Source organism: Suricata suricatta, chromosome 7 (genome assembly GCF_006229205.1).
Source record: "Suricata suricatta isolate VVHF042 chromosome 7, meerkat_22Aug2017_6uvM2_HiC, whole genome shotgun sequence".
In the NCBI taxonomy this organism is placed as follows: Eukaryota; Metazoa; Chordata; class Mammalia; order Carnivora; family Herpestidae; genus Suricata; species Suricata suricatta.
The window spans coordinates 35,827,211-35,847,343 of record NC_043706.1 but is presented as its reverse complement, the minus strand read 5'-3'; the positions used below and the strand labels follow the sequence as shown (position 1 = coordinate 35,847,343).

The 20,133-nt window shown below is 39.4% G+C and overlaps 1 protein-coding gene across 1 annotated transcript in view; it reads left to right on the top strand.

Annotated features, from left to right (window-relative positions):
• The window catches only part of BTBD9 (BTB domain containing 9), a 49,406-nt gene that overhangs the window by 28,213 nt on the left and 1,060 nt on the right, over positions 1-20,133 (top strand). The window lies entirely within an intron of this gene.

Sequence of the window (20,133 nt, the reverse complement as noted above, 5' to 3'; positions counted from 1 at the left end):
ACTAGACACAGTTTTTGCTCTTCTTTCAAGGATTGTTAAAGTAAAATATGATAGATGCAAAATGAAGGAAGAGATAAGGTATGCAGGAGCATTGTTATGGGGGTTCCTACCAAAGACAGTATTTGAATGGAGTTGTAAAGGACCAAGGGATTGAGCCAGCAAACAGAGGGAGAAAGGAAGTTCATGTGTGCAGGACAGTTGCCGAGGGCAGAGTCTGCATTGGACTTGGCCAAACCTGAACTCTCTTCTCAAGACTCTCCATCATTTGGTCCTTCTGCTTCTTTAGCTTCATCCTTTGTTCTTATTAAAAATGACTTACTTTGTCTCACCAGTCAAAATCATCTACTTACTCTCTTTCCATACCTCCTTAAGCTCAGATACACGTACATGAATGACCACCTTTCTCTCTTTATGTGACCTTGTATAACTGTTTCAGGTGTCTAGGAGGTTTTATTTAAAGTTTTTTTTTTTTTAACATCTTTCAACAAGATTAGAAGACTCCCTGTGGAGAACTGTAAATTAGGTTAATTTTCACAAATAATATTCAGACAAGAGTAAAAATACCCAAGAAACAGAGAAAAAGTTCCTGTTTTGGAGCCAGGATTGGAGTCAGTGTGTCTTTTGCTTAGAAAAAGAATACATTTTCATAAGTACTTCGATGTTGAGTACATGCTGCATGTAAGGAAATGGACATTAGGAAATCAGCCTTCCTACTTGGTATCATCTTAGAATCTATGTTGGTACTGCAGTGCTCCCAACACTTATTTATGGAACTTAGGAAATCCTGAGCCTGGGAGCTGGTTGCTGTGCTGCTGGGCACGGGGTTGTGGGTCTGCCAGGTGGACCACGAGGAGGGAATAGAATACAAAACGTCTGGAACTCTAGGCTCCTTAATGTGAGTGAGGATCCTCCGGCACAGGCGAGCTATGGAACGGAAACAGGAAACCAGGAATTAATGGAAATGGTGGGAATGAGTTTCCAGGACCTCCAACACAGCTTCCAGAATGAATAAGAGAATGATATCAATGGAGTTAAAGCTTCATTGACTTTACTTTTTGAAAGATCAAGAAAAGGGAAGAACACCTAGATCTCAGATCTTGGAGGTCAGAAAAAAAGCTTACAGATTTATTTGTGAATTGTACAGTCTTTTTTACTCTTGTTTACTGTAGAAATGGTAACCTAAAGAAGATATTTGTTAAGTAGTTAATGATAGTCTCAGTGGAGAGTTAGCCTGTGCGTATTAACAGATCACCCCACACAGCCTGGCAGTGATTGCTCTGACCTTTTAATGTTTATAGCTTAAATCACCCAATTTCACCATTAATTACATAATATATCTTGTATGCCTCTCTAATTATTTTGTGGCTCCTGGGCCTCACTGTATATTCCTTTGGTAGTAGTTGCTCCTCAGATATCTTGTTGAATCTCTTTAGTCTTCTAACATTCCTGAAGAGAGGTGCCTGAGTAATAATCTGTTTTTCTGGAAAAATCCTTTTAACATTGCTGTTTTTCCCCCAGTGTTATAAAAAGATACTAGGAAACTAGCTTTTGTAATATTCTTTCCACAGAAAATATGCTCAAAGAGGACTATGTGTACAAGTCTCATGGTTAATAAAACCATCAGGGCTTTCTCCGTGATCATTATAAATGGCACAAGTTCCCTAGACCAGGGTGCTTTCTGTGGATACAAGGTTGGCTCAAGGGAGAGTGGACCAGAAGTGAAACCAGATTGCTTGTCTGCTGCCAGAAAATTCTGGGCAGAGTGCCAAACTTGGTTCACCTTCTAAAAATTCATCTCCCAGTATGAAAATAGAGGGCTCGATCCCTACAAGGAATGGTGGTCACATGTACCCTTGGACTCCCTTCAGCCCAAAGCACTTTATCGATGATGTGAGGAAAGGTGGGGGAACTGATTGGTGTGGACTGGCGGCTTTGACCCCATTTAAGAGCTGGAACATTCTCTTGAGCAGTCTTACTTCATTATGTTTCAAATTATAATTTCATAAGTTAATAATTGTTCTTCCAAATAATGTGGGTCATATATACACATGAATATGTTCTGCCTGATAGGAAGCTGTAGGTTTAATTTCTAATAGTCATAGAAATTCTGTGCACATTAGGAAGCTATTAGGATGTAACAGCTGTTTTAGTTCTTTTCACCCTGCAAAAGAAATGTGATGCAGACTAAAATGATCAGTAATTATGTATTTTGAAAGCTAAAGCTCCCGTTATAGAAAGAGCTAATTTACACATTAGATACTGATAAAACTACAGTATGCTATGAGTTTCAAAGTTAGTGTTATCTCTTGCCTAAGTCTATGAAAGAGAGTCTGTGCCAAAAGACATTTTTCCCTCTTTGAAATCCTCTTTTGCATTGCCTATTGTAATTTTGAAGTTGCAAATCAACAGTAATGAAGAACTGCTTGATATTTTTCTAAAGAAAAAAAATTAGAAGGAATGTTAGAGGGACTAGGATTTAGAAGGATTTTATTTTATTTCTGTTGATCAGTGCCTACCATCTGCCTTCCATTTAATGTTGTAGAAGCATGCATGCGTTTCTCAGTTCTGAACAGATGATGTGCATGGTTTGTTGAGATATATGTGTATTCTGGATGTGTGTGTGTGTATATATACCTACAGTGCTTAAAATCACACTTGAAGTGTAAAACAGATAATGAGTCTCCATTTTGGGCTAATTTGCATATTCGGCTCTTATACACAAAACAAAAGACTACAATGACACTGATTTTCTTTTCTACTTTAGAATCAGCACTAACCAGCTGTCAACAAATATTTTGATTAAACACTTTCCTTTATTGGGGAACTTTGGGGCACATTCTTTGTATAAACATATTGTTTTCTTTGATTTCAAGGGACATATTTTCAATATGATTCATGGATGCATCACACCGGTAAGCTGTCATGCACAAAAATATATTTCTCTCTGTAAACTTCCTTTTTACCATTGATTTCTCTAGGGCAAATATGTGGTTCAGAACAGAATATTCCAACTCAGAATACTTGCCTGAAATAAAGGTGGCAAATAAATGTATAAACCTGCTTTAAGTAAACTGAAAATGTTAAAGTATAGTTCATTAAGCTGGACTTTTCCAAGGGATTTTTAAAGAAGATTTAACAGTTCCTCTCATATATTCAAAATATGATTTGAGAATAAAAATTTTATTAATATTTTGACAAATACTCATTGAGTCTTCTATATATAACCATACATAAATGTATTATTGATAAAAATGACATTATGGAGCATATACTATTTTGAAACCTTGCATATATATATTTATATTCCCTGGTTTGTTTTGTTTGATTTTTTGCTTTATCCTTTTTCAAAGCACAGTAGTCTGAATGTACTGTTGTTTACCTAGCAGTCTCCTACTGAGGGACTTAGAATGCTTTCAGTTTTACTGTTACAGAACATGATAGTCTGCATACTTATCTAATTATTTCTTTGCATTGGATAGAGTCAAAGGATATGATGCAAGACCTGTTGGTAAATGCCATCCAAAAGCATTGTACCAGTTTATTCCTACCAGGAGTATCTGACATTACCAGTTTCTCCACATCCTTATCAACAATAGACATTATCATTGTTGTTCATCTTTTGTCAAACTGATAAGCAAACTGCAGTCTCTCATTTGTTTTATTGTGCAGATTTTTGATTATTTGTAAAGTTAAACAGTTGTGCATCTGTTTGTTGATAAGCATCCATATTTTCCTAGAAACGGCAAAATTTGAGTTGGCCTGGAAGAATGGGTTGAGTTTTTGACTGGGTAATTTTAGAGGGCTTTTTCTGTGAGGTCATCTAGGAAAGTGGTTCTCTGCTGGAGATGATTTTGCCCCTCTCAGGGGACATTGGGCAATGTCCAGAGACATTTTTGACAATCACATTTGAGGGGCAGGGTGCTACTGGTATCTAGTGGGCAGAAGGGATGTTGCTAAACATCCTACAGTGTACAGGAAAGCCACCTGTGACAAAGAATTACCCCACCCCAAATGTCAGCAGTGCTGAGGTTGAGAAACCCTGATTTAGAAGTTTGCAGTAATTCCATAGGTGAAGGGGGCTTGAATTAGGGTGTCTTTGGTTGACACAGAGAAAGAGAATAGCTGTGACAGACAAAGGAAAAACCAGTCAAACTCAATGATTGGTTAAATATGGAATAAGAATAATAAGTTGAGTCAAAGAGAGCTTCAAAGCTTGGAACCTAGGCGGCCAGGAGGTGGGATGACATTGGTGGACAGAAGTTGTGAGGGAGCCAGTTTGACTTAGTTGCAGAATTCGTATGTAGGTAACAAATGGTGACACTCTGATGGTTCATCTGCTTTGCTTTGGTATAGCAAGATTTTTATTTTATGCGTGGTGCCAGGATTGTGTTGAATTTTGGATTACAACATCTCTAACTAGTACCAAACATTTGATCTCAAACAGTTTCCTCTTTCTGAAGTGTTCTTCTTTCATCTCTAACTACTGAAATCTGGTCCGTTCATGTAGGGGGTTGAACTACCATTTCCTCCAGGAAATCTTCCTTGATCCCCCCAAATGAAATAAAGTCTGCTTTCCTTTTATTCAGTAAACACTTAGCAAGTGCCTGCTACATGACAGGCGGCATGCTAGGTAGTAGAGTTCCAGTGGAGAGCCTGAAACGTACATCTCCTGCCCTTGTAGAGTTTACAGCTTAGCAGGAGAGTCTGATAGTAAAACAAAATAATTACAAGTAAAGGAAGTATGATAAGGACAAGGAAGGAAGACACAAGTGAGCACTGGGAGTGTAACAGAAGAACCCAGTTTCAGCCGGCTGAGTCAGGGCAGGTCTTTTAGAGAGGTGTTATTTCAGTAGAGACCTACGTGATGATTAGCCGTTAAGTAGGCAAAGCAAAAGGGAAAATCATTTGGAGCAGGGAAAGGAAAGCTTTGAGGGAAGAGAGAAGTTGACCTGACTAATTTTCTTATTAGTCATTATGGCTGGAGAGTGGTGACATGGTAGAGAAGCAGAGGTAGTTAGTGGCCAGGTTGTTCAGGACTGACAGGTCCACATTAAAGAGCCTGAGGGCTAACAAATATACAGGCCTGGGGAAAGGTATAAAGGAAGGATGTGACATGATTTGACTTAATTTTTTTGTAGACCTGTGTCCTTCATGGGGAGGAGGTTGAGGTGGGTGGGAGGGATACCAGTAGGGAGGCCTCTGCTATAGTTTAGTAGGAGAGGTATGGCAGTTGCTGGTATGAGAATGGTGGCAGGGAAGTTAGGGAGAAATGGATGGATCTGAGATGTGTTCTTCAGCCTGTGATAATTCCAAGACATGTTGTTCCATATACAGGCTAGGAGCTAAAAAAAGGAGTTGGAAATAAATTTAAGAGCTGTTGTCTTAGAGCATGGTATCTGAAGCCATGAGAGTTGATTAGATTCAGAAGAGACAGAATGTAACAGAGCTGGAAGGAGAAAAGAGGTCCTCTAGGTCTGAGTCTGAGAGCTCTACAACTTGATCAAGTAGGAGAGGAGAAGCCAACCAAGAAAACGAGGAAGGAACAGCCAACAGGAGGACAAGCAGGCAAGCGTGACTTCAGGAAGGAAGGGCAGGTCAAGATGCCAGATGTCACTGCAAGATCAAGTAGATGAGGAATGAAAACTATCCCTTAGTCCTGGCAACATGGCGTGCTTTGCCCCCTTAGCAGCCGCTGTCGTGGTAGGGGTGGCAGCCAGGATAGAGTGGTTAAAGATGTAAATTTGTAATGTGTCATGAAATGTACAGTGTGCATACTCCTTGGGGCAGCTGTTCTTCTCCTGGTAAAATTCATTCAAAGAAACCGCGTATGTGTAAGGATGCTTATTGCAGCATTATTTGTAGCATCAGAATTATAAACTACCAAAATGCCCGTCAAGAAGGAAATTCATTTCAATTAAAAAGAATTGTATCTATATGAATTGACCTAGAAGGATTTCCGTAAAAATTGTTAGATGAAAAACACATGATGCAGATAGTGTGTTAATTATGAGGCTTCTTTTATTGACAAGCATACTACCTTATATATGTATATAAATGTATGGATTTATAATGACCATAGAGAATGGTGTGGATGGATACACATCAAACTTTATTATTGATTACTTAAGGAAAATGAAGACGGGGTAGGGAACGTAAAAAGATAATATTTGATTTTTATGTATTTTTTGCTCTACTTGCTGTAACTTTTTTTTTTTAGTTAAAAAGAGATTAAACTTTAAAAAAAAGCTCTGGGAGGTAAGCACATGGAGAAAGAAAGAATGGATAACTCTTCTGAGAAACTGTGTTCTGAAGGTGAATAAAGATACAGGTTGGAAGGTAGAAGTGGATATGCTGTAAGGATGAGAGGTACGAAAGCATGTTTAAATGCTAGTTAAAAGGATCCAGGAGAGAGAGATTGAAGAGAGTGAGAGAAAGATAGCCAGTGGAATGAGAGACACCTTCATTCTGTGTAACAGGAGGAAGGGAAGAGAAGTGGCAAACCCACTCCCGGGCTGTGAGTGCCAGTGTGATGGCTTGTGTCGTAAGGGGCGTATGGGGTGAACATCAGGTGTGGGTGAAAGGGGAGTTGGAAGTTTGAGTAGAGGAAGAGTGGAAATGCACATTTGTTGCAGACAATGGGAGGGTCTATTTGAGTCGGTTTGACTGTTTATTTGAGCCTGGTAAGCATGATCTGCCAGTAGTAGATTTCATCTGCCTTGTGTGGTTGTCTTTGGTGAAATTCCATTGCTCAGGTTAATGTTCAGAAAAATTAGGTGGTTGAGGCATGGGTGAAAGTTGAGGTAGTCCAGTGCAGTAGATGGTGTTGGGGCCAGAAAGAAGAGAGTATTTGCAGAGATTCAGAAAAAATCTACAAGGGTGCCTGAGTGGCTCAGTCAGTTAAGCATCTGGCTCTTGATCCCGGCTCGGGTCGTGATCTGTTCCGTGGGATTGATCTCCACCATCAGGCTATACACAGACAGCACTGAGTCTGCTTGGGATTATCTCTCTCTCTCCGTCTCTTTCTGCTCCTCCTCTGCACATAGGCATAGTGCTTTTTGCCACTGCCTTTGTTGGACCTAGAAGGGCAGTGCAGTGTTTGCAAACTTTTCAATTGCTTGGTCAATTGAAAGATTATTTTGAACATTGTCCTTGAACAGTACTCATTATTTGACCATTATCCCATTGGTTTTATCAGTTTCTTATTTATGTTGTCATCTTAGAGAAGACATGACCAACAGATATGACATCTTTGGAACAGACCTTAGGAATGTGTTTTATTGCTGTCATAAGGTGTTTTAAAATATACCTTATGGGATGTGGGTCTGAAGGACTCTGACTCACATATTGATCTTTGGAGGTTTGAAGTTTGTTATTTTAAAATACAAATTGTTGATATCTTATTTTTAAAATGACAGTATCTGTAGAGTGTTGGTAATAAAGATGGAAGCCTTCTGAATAATAGGTGCTTTTACATAAATTACTTTTTTCAATTCTTAAAATAATTTTTAAAGATGGGTTTGATTCTCATTTTACAGACCCTCCAAAAGGTTAAATGCTTTGCCCAAGATCTCAAAACCAGAAAGGTCTAGGATTCTAACCCAGGTATATCTGGCTTCAAAGAGTCCATTCACTTATCTTTTATTTGTAAGGCTCGGCAGGTATGTGCTTGGGCCTGGGACCTCATTTTGGGAGGGAGGAGCTTTGTTTAGAATACTGGCTTTGTCAAAGGATGCTGACAAATTCCACATAATGATATCATAGCACCTTGTTTTCATAGATAGATACAGCCTCATTAGAGACTTCTGGAGGTTTTTATATGGTCATAATGCCTGAAAGAAGGAGGTATTTATTCTTTTAAGATATGGTGTATAGCTCAGGTACTACCCACAATTTTCAAGACACTTTTAAGTATTTCATTTGGTCTTAACTGGGAGCTAAGCAACTATTGCATTTCACACATGGGGAAAGTGGAACTTGGAGAACCCAATGAACTTACAATCACACAGCTGAACACAGCATCTGAGATTGAGGACCGGGTCTGTCTGACTCTATAGGTCTTTTTTTTTTTTAACACACAATGCTGTCTTTTCCATCTCTGTTTATCATTTTGTGGCCTTTTTTTTTGTTTTCTTTTGAGGCTTCAAAGATAAAAAAATTTTTATTTTGGACTTTGGGATTCTGAAGTAATAACTTTTCCTGTAGGGCGATCAACACACACATACACACACGTGTGCGTGCACACACACATACACAAATGCACACACACTCACTTTCTAGAACAAGGATAATAACCGTATGCTACATATTTTTAATCTTTTAAAAGCACTCAGTACTGTCAGTAGATCCAGATTCTTACAGTTGCCAGATATACATTTGGATGCTTAAATTAATAAGTTAAGATTTAAATTTTGCTGCTATGGTTTAGTGAACGATGCCAGAATAAAATCATTTACATTATCAAAGAGTAGGATGCATACTAGGTATCATTTTGTTCAGTTTGTTTATCCTCTGATGATAGGGCATGCAGACAGGCAGTGTTAAAATGTGAACTGTTACCTAATGTGTTTCTGGAATGTTCTTGTCCTCTGAGGAAGGTTTCTAGTCCCAAAGACCAGCATATCTATGATGGCTGTAGCTTTTCATACGTGGCTCTCCTTGTTATCTGAATCTACATGATCTCATGCCTTGCAGTTGCAAAGGTTGCATAGGGAAACAGAAGTCATTATAACATAAAAATGTTCGCTCATGAACTGTCCACGTGTAAAATTAGTTCCCACTCAGACGTTCATCCCTGATGAATACTATCCTTGCTCATCCTGTTAGTTACAGTATCTCACTGATTGTTCGGAAGATGTAAAATCATTGTACTTGATTGCAGAGTCAAATGGCAGATTTTGCAAAAATATAGGAAGTAAAGATTTTTAAAAAAATTTTTTAAATGTTTTTAATTTATATTTGAGAGACATGAGAGACAGTGCCAGCAGGGAAGGGCCAGAGAGAGAGGGAGACACAGAATCTGAAGCAGGCTCCAGTCTCTGAGCTACCTGTCAGCACAGAGCCCAATGCAGGGCTCGAACCCATGAACTGTGAGATCATGACTTGAGCTGAAGATGGACGCTTAACCACCCGGGCACCCCAGGAAGTGAAGATTTAATGAAATCAGGAAAAGTCATGTTGAAGAACTGCCAGACTTGCATCAAAGTCATTGGCAAATGAAATCTGGCAATGTTAGACCAGTGAATGACTGCAGAAGAGAAAATCCATCAAAATAATGATGTGTTAGGCATTTTAAGAGAAGGATCTGACTATAAAAAATTAAAGGGAATTTGGTGATACATGGTATTTTTGGAAAAATCTTGGTTACTATAATTCGTGCTGGGAAAGCTAGTCGGGAAATGTTAGAAAAACTATACCTAATGGTATTGACTGAACAATTGTTTGTCACTACTAGAATTTTGGTCAGCACAGAGTGGCATTTATTATTTATTATTTCTGAAATAGAAGGAAAAATACACTTGTATTCAACCTCATACTTTCTTAACTTAATGAAACTCCCACATTCACTGTGAAATTTTGGCCCCTGTTTTAAGCGAATTGACCTGAAATGTCCTTTTTCATAGAGCTCTCGTCCTCACATAACGAGACCCTCCTGTAATGGGCCATGTACCTGTCTTCGTGTTTCTGTATGTTGTTCCTCTCCAGTTCCGCTGGTCCCGAGCAGCGGCAACAAGCACCGCCGTGGCGAGTTAGCCATAGGGGATGGGGTGACTCACCCCAGGTAACAGTGTCTGTTAACCAGTGAGGCAAAGAGACAAACTTGATGAGCAGTAATCTCTTCCAGAAGAATAGCTGACCAACAGATTACAGTTCTGTGTTGGAGGAAGGACTTTAGGTCACTCATTAAATCAAAAGGCATTCCCTAAGTAAAGATTTCCAGTTTGGGAGTGGTTAAGGGGAATGAATGCCTTAGTATTTATGTTTTTGAAGTCTTTGTTTCTATTCAGTAACGTTGCCCATAGCTTTTATGTTATGCAGACTTGGACATTTTGGAACATCCTGATGCATTGGAAAAGAAAAAATGTGTTTGTAACTTCTCCAGCGTTAATCTGGCCCACTGATGGCCTCTGCAGGCTCAGCTGAAACAGCAAGAGTGGAGCCGAATGAACCCTCCTGGCTGCTTTCACTCCAGCCAAGGTTCTGGGGTGCCCGTTATTTCTGGAGGTGGTGTTCCTTTTTGGATTTTTTTCCTTTAAGTCCTGGAGCCTGTGGGATAGCCCAAGGGGATGGCAGTGGCAGTGAATTCAGTATTTTCTAAGTTTTGAAATACCTGTAGAGAACATGTATCAGTTTAAAGTATAATGCATAGTTGATTTTCTAGTAACTTCCACCAACCTGCAAACCCTGTTCTAAACAAAATCAGAAAATTGTTTTGTTTTGTTTTTTGAGACCTGCAAAGTAATGTGTGCCTTAAAGCCATTCTCCAAATAGAGCTCTTTCATAATGACCCCCATTTATATTCATGCTTCCCTTCATCTTAGTGCAGTGTAAGTAGCCACATGTTAGTTAAGTGCCTGATTTAAAGTAGCTGGCATTTCAATTTATTTTTCTTTATTGGAAAAGTTCATCCCTTTGAGAGGGGTTGAATTAGTCATTGTGTGGTTTAGATAAGTCCCTTGATCTGGGGACAAAACATTTGCAGGATTTATGGAGTTGTCTATAGTACCTGTGTGAGGGACATGTCATGAATCTCTTAATAGTTGTGAGATTGCGTTTCACTGAAAAGTATGACATGTGTGACTGGCTCCTTCTCCTCCACTTTATGGCGCATCATGTAGCTCATATATCATGCTAACCGTAAATCTTAACTTATACTTGTCCAAGGATTTTACTCTGAGATTCACCTTCTTAGAGCTGAAAAGGTTCAATACCATATGGTTTCTTTTTATTAGTATGATTAAGAATATATTTTCATCAAAGTATACCATCTGTTTGTTATAAGAAGAAAACAGGTAAATACATTGATAGGTCTACTTCACTTTTTTTTCCTTTTAACCTCCATCCAATTAGCTAATCAGTATAAATCTCTTAGATTGGATTATTTAGAAAATATTTTAGAAAATTTAAAAAGGTATATGTTGAAGCAAGAGCTCCTTCAGGGCAGATTTTAGCCATCTGTTTTGTCACGCATACACCTTGCATTATGTTACATAGTAAAACTTTAGAAAATGTGAAATGATTTGTAACAGGGTGTTTTCTGTTCTATCATAAAACTATAGAAATATGTAATCTGGTTGGAATTACATTTGGCTGCCTGAATAATTGGTTTCTTCTTCCTGGTCTGGTGCTTGGCCCATGTTTGGCGTTCAAGGACTGTATCTTGACTTAGCTAATTAATTAATTAATTGATTGATTCTTAGGATGATTTACTCTGATGACTAAATGAGGTGTAAGATCAGTCCTATAACCTTTATTATAATAATGTGTTTTAATGATCTAGTAAGAACAGAATTTGCTAAAAGCATTTTCTTTGTAGTAAGTTTGCAGTATTTATAAGAGTATGAAATAGTCTCAAAAACATAATTTCTTTCTTTCTTCTATTTACTATCTAAACCTCTATTGAATTTTGTGGGGAGTTTTTTGTTGTTGTTGTCATTATTCCCACTGAAGCTCATAGGTAATACTTTCTGCCTAGATCTTTATGTTTCTAAATGTGCTTTTAAGGGTCCAGGTTAATAAATGTATAACCCAGGGGTCACTTGGAGTCTCCCACTCCATGCAGTCTGGGAGAGTGCTGAAATCCCCAATTCTGTGGTCTTAAGAAGTCCAAAATTTCTCCTATGATATGTGAAAAATCCCAGGACTTACCTCTCTACAGCTTCTCTGCCTTTGGTCTCCTTTATCCTTATGTGCTAAAATTGTGTTGCATCAGGTTGCCAAGATGTGAACTTCAGGTGGTTTCCAGTTCTTCCAGAAGAGGCCTTTTGAACAGAAGCATTAGCAACCAATGTACACTGTTCTGAGGCTTTCACCGGGAGCGAGATGGAGAGACTTACGTCATTCATCCCATTAGGAATGCCTTTAAAAATCTGTATTAGACCTTATTTTTTATTTACTCATTGAAAAATATTTAATGAGTCAGGCACCGTGCTGGGCACCTTGTAATCAGGGATGAGCAAAAAGTAGACAGGTCCCCATTTTCATGGAGCTTATAAGACCAGCTGGGGAGTTAAGTCATCAGGCAGACACAAAGATTAATGTAAAATTCTAACTGATAAGTACAGTGAAAAAGAAGTGCATATGCAGTTCTTGAGGACATTTAATGGAGATGGGGCAGGTGAAGATTAAAAAGAATTACATGGCCAAGGAGAAAGGGCATGGGCATGGAGGAATGAGAGGCAGAGAAAGGCAAGTTTCTAGACTCTCTTCCCCCCGTGCCGCTATCTGTATTTTCCTCTTGGGCACTTCTGTCTCCCAGTGCCCAGTCTTGTTGGCTGCCTTCTCCTCCAGCATTTTCCTCAGAACCTCCAAGGTCTCCTCCCTCTGTCAGAGCAGTGCTGCTATCTTCAGGTCCTATCCAAAAATTACTTAATTTCTATAAAACACTCCATGTTCCTGCAAAGATTTCACCCCCAGATCAAGAGAACTATTCTAAACTGCACACTGGCAACCTCATTCATTCTTTTTTTTTTCATTCACTCTTTTGACAAATGTTTATTGTGCACTGTTCTCTGCGGTTGGCCTCCTAGGAGCCAGCAACGTGAGCCTCCAGGGTACAGTCCAGGGGGCGCAGGGAGCACTCTGTTAAACCTCCTTACCAGATGGTTGGGCTTGTGAAAAACCAAAAGATTCTTTTGTGACCTATGCAACAGTTACTTTTATAAAGTATCAAGGATGCATCTGAATGAAACCCAACCAAAAACTGTGGCTTTCAACCTAAAATAAATGGAAAAAATTTTAAATTGTTTGTTTTGATTTTCCAGACTATTGAATCACCCAATTAAGTACTGTGTAAGTCTTTTAAAATTTATTTATATATAAATATAATTATCTAAAAGTGACCTTGCCTGTTATTGTGCCATCATTTTTGCCCAGTTGAATCCTAAAGGAAATAACATCATGTATGTGGTGATTTTTGAATAATTGGAAGACTTGTTTATATTCCTGTTTTCTGTGAGTATGTGTGTTAGTAAATTCTCATTTTGTTTGGCAGTATATGTTTTTAAAGACAGATAGACTGTATTAAAATTATTACCTTTCTTTAGCTGAAAAGTATACTTCCTTGATAAACCTAATGAGCTTTCCCCGCAGGACCATGTGGGATAGGGTGAGCCTCTGTAGCAGAAAAATTGACACTTGGAAGACTAAACCAGTAAACAGAATATTTTGTTGGATATCTTCCTTGTAACCAGTATTGAGAACAGTCTAGAATACCACTGGATGCAGACCTTCGTTTTCTCTATAGCTTAGTGATCAGTTTTTGATCCTTTAGGTTGGATCTTTCAGCTAGATTACTAACGGGAAGTTTTGCCATCATCTCTCTTTTCTTCAGGGATGGAAGAATTATCATCTGTTGACTCTTATGCCAGACCACATCCTACATTCTCTAGAATCTTTTAGCATTTTTAAAATGTTTTTATTTATTTTTGAGAGAGAAAGAAAGAACATGAGCAAGGGAGAGGCAGAGAGGGAGGGAGACACAGAATTCAAAGCAGGCTTCAGGCTCTGAGTCCTCAGCACAGAGCCCAACATGGGGCTTGAACTCATAAAGTGCGAGATCATGACCTGAGCCAAAGTTGGACTCTCAACACACTGAGCCACCCAGGCGCCCCTAGAATCTTTTCAAAAGGCTTTTTTTCTGTTTTTTTTTTAAGTCTATTTATTCATTTCGAGAGAGAGAGAGAGCGCGTGTAAGCAAGTGGGGACGGGGCAGAGAGAGTGGGAGAGAGAGAATTCCAAGCATGCTCTGCATTGCCAGTGTGGAGCCTGATATGGGGCTCAAACTCACGAACTGTGAGATGACCCTGAGCTGAAAGCAAGAGTTGGACACTTCACGGACTGAGCCATCCAAGCACCCTAAGACTTTCGTTTTTGATCTTCTGGAGAGGTGATGTTTCCCACCCTATGTTAATAGTAGGAACTGAAGTGTAAGGTCTATCCAGTTTTTTCTTTTCCGACACTCAAAATGTTAGCCTTAAAGCTGCTAGAATTGAGATAACCTGCCAGAAGCAGCAGCTTTTTTCTTGGATCTGTTTCAGTGACCACCCTGTTCCCTCTAATTCTGTTCAGTGTTGAGTGAAAATTAGAGTCCCCTCACCACTCACTGTCTTGGAATTAATTTTACTTTCAGGTTGACAGACTATATATGGTGTGCTGATCCCGGTTGTCTTTTGCCCCCTTCATTTTGATCACACTTAGTGTCTGATGGCTCTCCCCCCTTCTGATATATTAACAATGTCTTGATTGAATCAGTCAGAGTCCAGGATACTTGCTGTCCTGACCAGTGAATAAGATTGGTGGATATCGAGTAATCAGAGAACTGTTGAGTCTTCTGCATTTCATTTCCTTTATCTCTGGGATTGGAGTGGCCTTGTCTTGTCTTGTCTCCTGTTTCCTGCCTCCACGAGGTAGTTCTGCCATCACGTTCTCCTTCGGGACTACTTTCATACTTCCTCCTTTCCTATGGGCAGTGTAGTAAGTTGAAAATGAGCACTTCATGTAACCGGGCTTTCATCTCATGAGCATCTCATTCTCATTCTCTCTGCATGAAGCCTGAGTATTACCGATGCTACTTCAGGTCCTGTACTTGTGGTTGGCCTGAAGATGGGAAGATCCCCCAAGATACAGAACTGAACTTAAGGAAATGTAGAGGCCCTTAGCTGCATCTTGACCCTAAGCCAAATGCTCTAATCCAGCATCACTAGATGTCCTGCTTTGTAGTACTTGGATGTTGTACTAACTAGTGATAGTGATAATTTGATTTTCTTTCAGCTTTTGATTTTTTTAAATGTAAATATATACAGAGAGAATGGTAAATGGCAGACAGGGAATTCCTATGTCTTCAGCCATAGCACTATGAAAACTACTAATTTCTGCATTGTGGGTGTGTCTAAAACCTGCCTGCCCTTCTCTCTCTTCCCTGCCCTAAGTCCCACCTCAAATTCCTTAGCCTGTACCTCACTATTCTCTTTGACCTTCTCTAATCTGTTCTCCACATTGTAGTCCATCATCTTCCTACAGTGCAGACTAAACTGTTATTCCCCAGTGTAAAATCGTATCTATACCATGAAATCAGATTCTCAGCACAGAGACAATATTGTGTAATGGTTAGGAATACAGTTCTAGAGTCTGTCTGCCTGGATTTAAGTTTGCCTTTCATTTATTAGCTGAGGGGCTTTGGCTAGTCAGTTAATGTCTTTGTCTTTGGTTTATACACCTAAAAATGGAGGTAACAGTAGTGGTTTCTTTGTATGAGAAGGATTGTGCTGTGATGGTTGAATTGCTCAAAAACGGTGTAAAGGAATTAAAGCAATGCCTGGCATATGGAAAGTGCTTAGTAAGTATTAGACCTCTGTATCTTTCTCTAGCCTCACTTCCTGTTGAAACCTTAAGGTAACCAAAACCAAACTGCTTATGGATTCCAGATGTATACTGTACTAGTTGTACTGTATGAAGATACTTACTCTGTATCTTTAAACTTGATATGCCCTTTGCCCAGAATGAACTTACCCCACCTGATGACTGAGCATCGCCTTCCCTGTGAAAATATCCTGGACTAATCTGAACAACCTGAGGCATTGAGGAGTCAGCAAAATGCAAATTGCACAAAAATTCCTGTCTTTGTAGAGACTATGTTCTAATGGGGAGAGACAGACAGTAAACAGAACAAAGAACCCAATTAGGAACCCAATGTGGGCAAAGAGTGTTCCAGGCGAAAGAACAGCGCCTGGCCCCGATTTGGGAGCACTCCTGCTCTGCTCTGCGTATGGTTAGGAGCCTGCTAGCGCAGGAGCAGAAGGGAAAGTAGTACAAGATGGTGTTAGAATGGAACGGGGTCAGATTTGTGGGGCTCGGTTGAGTGAGACAGAGAGTGAGTGGAGGGTGTTGAGCAGACCAATCATGTGATCTTATCTCACCCTCATCGGAGATGTTAGGCTTGAGAGGGGTAAAGGTTGTAAGAATAATTTAGGCAAAAGGTGATGACTTGGATGGGGGCAGAAGCAGTGGAGGTAGGGAAAAATGCTTTCGATTATGTTTTGAAGGTAGAGCTAATGACATTGGCCAGTAGATTTGGGGATAAGAAAGAAAGGAATTGGGGATGATACCAAGGCTTTTGGCCTGAGCAACCAAACGGATGGAATTGTGGTAAACTGAGATAAAGGGGACCGTGATGGTTTTAGGGTGACTCAGTTTGAACATGTTTAGTACAAGATGCCTCTTAGATGTCCAGGGGGAGATGGTGAAGAGGCACTTGAATGCGTATCTACAGACCAAGGGAGACTGGTCTGGTCTAAACTGAGGAATAATCAGCATAAGATGTGTCCTACAGCTGCTAGACTGGATCAGATCAGTGTTAAAGGCTGAGACAGAAGGATCCGGCACACAGCAAAGTGAGCAAAGTCAGGTGACGATGGAGTCTTGGAAGCTGAGGGACAGAGTGACCAGCTATGTTGTGCCCGCGAGAGGTCATGTAAGGTGGAGACTGACGGTCAACAACTAACTTTTGGCAACAAAGAGGCCCTGTGCCCTTGTGCCACAGTTTTAGGTGAGTGGTGGGATAGAAGCCTGATTGGAGCAGGTTCAAAAGAGATGAGAAGGGAATGGGAACAGTGTGGATCGGCAGCATTTTTGAGATGCCTAACTATGAGAGAAAGAGAAGAAGTAGGGCAGTGGCTCCCTACTTCTGGAGGCTTAGCTACGTAGTCACTTCTGCTATCAATTGTCTGGAAAAAGTTATTTTTGCAGAAACCTACCATTAAGATTTTTTTCCCTTCTCCTGACAGCTGTCATTTCGGGTTGCTTCCCTCCTTTACTTTGACAATGCCTAAGTTAGGACCTACTGAAATCTTGCTTTCTTTCTGATCCTCAAATAGGACAGAAAAATACTGAGCGGGCTAGCCCCTGCTTGGGAATGGAGATACTTTCCTCCAAATCAGTTGAACAAGAGTGTCATTTTGGAGACACGGCATTTCCTAAGACTTAGGACAATGCCATGTGCACAAAGGAGGAGAGCTAATATTTATTGAGTGCTTCCTCTGTGCCAGCACAGTCTAGGTGTTTTACATCATTATCCATTTAACCATAATAGCTACCTGGGGTGCTAGAGCTTCATAAAGAGAAGCTTATAGGTAAATAACTGGGATTTGTGGCAACCCTCTTAGCATTGTGTTTTATCTTACAAACTTTGATAGCTCATTGGAATGCCCAGGGATATTTTATGAATGACTTTGAAGTGCCAGGCACATTTATGGAACTGGGCACTAAGGCATTAAAAGGAGTTACATTGTGGTTTGCTTTTTAAAAATATTATGAACTTATAGTTAAGAAGATAACAATTTTTATTTTTTAACTGAGAGGCTGGAGTTTTGGGAGAAACACCCCAATTCAATGAAAATCTTCCAAAAGATTTTAAATCCTTAGAATTTACAGGTTCCTTTTACCCCTAGGTTGTGTTGTCCCTTTCTGCAGTTATTGATTTTTCCTGGTTTTTTTCCTATAATGTCTGCCTGGTCTGTATCCACTTCCGTATGGATTTATTGCTCATCTTTTTACCCTGCTCTCTTTAGAGGAATACTGTGTCAAACTTTTATCCCTTATATCAGGTTACAGCAATTTAAAGGTAGATTGTGCTCCTGGCCTAAACATGTTGACAATGACCCTTAATATTTGAATTATAGGGTGGTTTTCTGGTAAACATCTTAGTATACTGCTTTCTTTTTATGTATGGATCTTGCCTCTTTACTCATTTACATTTCTCTAGGGGAAGATAAATGCCTGAATGGGACAGAAAAGAAATTTTGCTTTGAAATTGCCCCGTTCTTTTTTTTTTTTATTTTTTGAGGTACAATCTAGGAATGCTCTATTTTAAAATTTTGAACTTTGTTGGCACATTTTCTTTTTAAAGGAAGAGGGAAAATTACTTTTAAAAATGTGTTGGCAAAACCTGAAAAGAAAGCTCTAAAAAAAAAAAAAACAAAAAAAAACGGACTCTAGCTTGACAAGGGAACAGGAAGAAATGATTACTGATGATTTCAATTTCCAGTAAATTACAAAGCATATGTAATAGGCTTTGAAGAGAAATGATTCCTATGGCATACTTCATGCTGCCTTTACAGATAAGTGTGTAAATGAAGGGAAATGAATTGTTTCAGTCTGGCAAATCTGTACCATTTTGGTGGAATGAAAATGAGTGAAATTGAAATAACTCTATCATTCCTTACCGAAAATAAAACATATAAATGTTTTTGAGGTGTTCCTAGAGAATAGTGTACTTGTAGATTTGCTATAGCACACATAACACTGAATCAGAGGTGACTAAACAAGTATCAAAAATAAGAGTATAATAGAGTGTTATATAATTTACACTGCAAAGTTTTAAAATTTGAAATGTTGGTAGTTAGGAATGATTTTTTAAACTCTTTAGAACTTAGCAAATTTTCCAAATGGGTAAGAAACTTCATATGTGTATTCATTTTTAAAAGTGTTTATTTTGAGAGAGAGAGAGACGGAGGGACAGAGAGGGAAGAAGAACCCCAGGTAGTCTCCACGCTGCCAACACAGAGCCCAACATGGGGCTTGATCCCACAAACCGTGAGATCATGACCTGAACTAAAATGAAGAGTCAGACGCTTAACAAATTGAGCCACCGAGGCACCCCGATATATGCTTTCATTTAACAAATATGTTTTGAAAGCCTACAGTGTACCAGATTATATTATCAATAAAATAAAAAAATTTTGGCTAACTCCTGCCATTAAGGACCTTATATTCTAGAGGAGGAAACAGATAATAAACAATCATATGGATAATTGTATCATTTCACTTATCACACCATAAAGGCTGTGAAGGAAAAGAAGTCCTCCCCAGGAGATGATGTTGAAGCTGACACCTGAGGAATGGGAGGAGGGGCAAGGAGTTCAAAGCACTGAGAGAAGCTGAGAGTCAGGTAGTGTGGATAGAGCAACTGAGTGAGGGTGGAGAGGAACAAAATGAAGCTGGAGTAGTGGGCTCAGGACAGGTCCTATAGTGCCTCGTGGCTCATGGGGATCTCAAACTTTATTCTGAGAGCAGGGAGAAGCCATTAAAGTAGCTTTAGCAGGTTTGCATTTTTAGAAGATCACCATGGCCAAAGGACCTGAGTAGACATCTTTCCAAAGAAGATATGCAGATGCACAATTAACACATGTGAAGATGCTCAGCATCTTCAGTCATTAGGGAAGTGCCAGTCAACACCACAATGAGATAATACTTCACAACCAATAGGATGGCTGTTATCAAAAACAAAGATGGAAAATAGCAAGTGTTGACAAGGATGTGGAGAAATTGGAACCCTTGAGCACTGGTGGTGGGAATGTAAAAGACGCAGCTGCTCTGGAAAACACTTAGGTAGCTCTTCAAAAAGTGAAGCATAAAAATTTCTATTTAAAAGCTATTGTTTAAAAATATATATAAAGAGTTAAACATACAAATAAAAATTAAACCATATGATCCAGCAGTTCTACTCCTAGGTATATACTCAACAGAATTAAAAGCCGACCCTTGAATGCTGATGTTCATAGCGGCAGTATTCACAGTGGTGACGAGGGGTAAGCGGCCCAGGTGCTCGGCCGCAGGGGAATGTAGTCTGTCCATACAGTGGAATTCTACTTAAGCCTTTTTAAAAAGGAATGAAATTCCAATGTGTGGTACAATACTGATAAGCTTTGTTTTATTTTATTTTATTTTTTAATAGTTTATTGTCAGATTGGTTTCCATATAACACCCAATGCTCTTCCCCACAAGTGCCCTCCTCCATCACCACCACCTCCCTTCCCCCTTCTCCCCCCTCCCCCTTCAACCCTCCATTCTTTTTCAGTATTCAGTAGTCTCTCAGGTTTTATGTCCCTCTCTCTCCCCAACTCTCTTTCCCCCTTCCCC